Source organism: Octopus bimaculoides, chromosome 11 (genome assembly GCF_001194135.2).
Source record: "Octopus bimaculoides isolate UCB-OBI-ISO-001 chromosome 11, ASM119413v2, whole genome shotgun sequence".
In the NCBI taxonomy this organism is placed as follows: domain Eukaryota; kingdom Metazoa; phylum Mollusca; class Cephalopoda; order Octopoda; family Octopodidae; genus Octopus; species Octopus bimaculoides.
The window spans coordinates 71838859-71841462 of record NC_068991.1 but is presented as its reverse complement, the minus strand read 5'-3'; the positions used below and the strand labels follow the sequence as shown (position 1 = coordinate 71841462).

Sequence of the window (2604 nt, the reverse complement as noted above, 5' to 3'; positions counted from 1 at the left end):
TATATATACACATCTATATGAGTGCACACACACACACAAACATAAAATACGCGCGCAGACATTTATATATGTAATAGAAAAGGTGTTTTGTTTACATACCCGAATGGTCCGATGTATGTAGACATCAATGAAACTAGTCTGGAAAGACACGTGGGTATGTAAATAGATTCCCGTGAAACAACTGACAACGTACGTGTGTGTGTGTGTGTATATATATATATATATATATATATATATATTTATATATATATGGATGAGTGTGTGCGTGTGTACTGTTACACAATTACAGAGTATAAAGTGGCTTTTGTTTCGTCTTCTTTGAACACAGAAGCTGAAGCAGAGAAGGATAGAGTAAGAGGAGGACCACTGGCTATCAAGGCTAACCCTCTCCTCATTTCACGAATGTTTGTCTCGTTTCACACACTTATACACTCACACACACACACACACCTCACTCTTGTCTCTCACCGCTCACTATTCCACACACACATATACGCACACACGTGCACATATACTGTACAGCATACACAAGTCACTTACACATACGTCACACACACGCACACACACATAGGAACACGTTAGTATTCTACTCCCTCTCTGTCTCTGTCTCTCTCTCTCTCTACTCCTCCGCATCTCCCTCCCTCCTCCTCCCGCTTCAGCCTCACGCTTTCTCTCACCCTCTCCATCTTTCTCTAACACACTCTTTTCCTAAGTTAACTCCCACATTTCAGTTCCTCCTCCGAACCTTCTCGGACGAAGGTTCGCGCTGCTGCCCTGAGAACGTTAAATATCCTTTCTTTACCACAAGGGCAAGACATTGGGGGAGGCCCCCTGCCGCTCGCTAAAATACCGTTTATTGACAGAATTGATTCTTATCGCTATAGAGACCACCACTCAGGAATCTCCCCATTCACCGTGGTTTTCTTGTATTTCTTCTGTTATCCTTGCTTTCTGCGTACGTTTCTCAAATTTTTTTTTCTGTGTCTATCTGTCTGTCTGTCTCTCTTCCCCTGTCTGTCTGCCTCCTCTCTCATTTTCTCTGTCTCAATATCTCAGTTATAATTGGACGTGAAGGCCAATAATTTGTAGTACTCGAAGTCTGCGAAGTTATTCATTCGTTTTATTTTGAAATAAGTTTGTGTGCTGTGTGAGATGAGGGCGAGAGAGAGAGAGAGAGAGTGAATGAGAGAGAGAGAGAGAGAGAGATATGAGTTTCGGACAGTAACCTCTTTGTTTTGTTAATCTTTCGAAGAACACGTTAACAAACTTTTATTATTTTTTCTTCTATGTACGTTGGTCATCTCTGGTTTTCTTTAGGGTTACGGTTTTTGTCTATTTTATTCAACGATTTACCTAGTTTTCCAAATAAATTGGGTAAATTTCTACCACCTCACCCCTACACTTTTCACAAAAAAAAATTTACCATGAATTGTTTTCGTCTCACGTCTTTTTCCGCTAGAAAACAAAACAAAACTCCAGACAAAAATACATTTACACTCGTACACAAGCACCCACCTATCTGTCCTGTCCCGTGATAGCATATCGTCTGTTTAGAGAAAGGTGGCTGGGTGTCTGTCCTAATGTGTCGGATAAACTGCCTAGTGATTATCAATTTTTTTTAATATTCTGAGATTGGATTCTGTTTAGTCGTTCGTTCTTCCGGGCTGGATAAAAATAAAGAATTATATTCGATCGACTGTTCCCTGTCCTCTTGTGATCTTGTGTCTAAGAAATTATTCTATTTACCAGCAATGATCATCCGAATTGGCTGTGATGCTGCATAGCCCCAGGTCAGTTCTGGTCCAGCAGGCCTACGAACGAAAGCGTCGAAGCTGAGATAAAACACCTGATTTAAAAACGACGTAAATTGTACAAATACCGAAAGATTGCCGAGGGTGACATTGATTAAGGAGTTTTGAGCTGCTGTTTCTAGCAGGCCGAGCGACCACTTCGAGGCTCTCTAGTCGGCTGGAAATATGATTGATTCATGACTGAAATTGTATTTTCGTGGTCGTTCGCCCTGCTAGAAATAGCTGTCAAATGCTTTCAAATCTCCCTCTGCTGCTTATAAAGACAAAAGAAGGATATATTGGAGAATGTAGCCGTTTATTTTACGCTCGATTTGTCTGAACAATTTTCTTTTTTAAATAATAGACTGGTCACTGCTGGTAGGTCCTTGAGCCCTGCCCAGCCAGGACTGATTTGGGGTCTATACACTAACAACACCACCAGCTTTTATTATTTTGTTTCTATTACTTACCCTCTGTCTGTCTATGTTTTTTTTTTCACTCTGTTTCTATCCCAATTATAAATGGATGCGAAGGCAGGTAAATTCTAATTTTCAAATAAAAAATAACATATCAACCACGAGCAATAATGGATGGAAAAGAGTAAAAAAGAAAAAAACGAAAACAAATCAAAGTAGAGCAAAAACAAGAAAACGGCAGAAGTAAAACAACACTTACCAAAACAAGGAACTTCCATCTCAGCCGTTAGGATGTGTTGTTTTACAAGCTTGGAACAGAAACTACCAAAAATAAGGTTTCGGTTCGGATGGGGGAAGGGGCAAAATGAAAACAAAACTTGGAGCAGACCAACTGTGTG

At 40.2% G+C, this 2604-nt stretch overlaps 1 protein-coding gene across 1 annotated transcript in view; it reads right to left on the bottom strand.

Moving 5' to 3' along the window:
• The window catches only part of LOC106875097 (uncharacterized), a 106169-nt gene extending 105668 nt beyond the window's left edge, over positions 1-501 (bottom strand). Inside the window, exon 1 of the mRNA XM_052971923.1 lies at positions 100-501. The gene's annotated coding sequence lies outside the window, so the exon portion shown is untranslated. The remainder of the gene's footprint in view (positions 1-99) is intronic.
• Between the last annotated feature and the right edge of the window lie 2103 nt (positions 502-2604).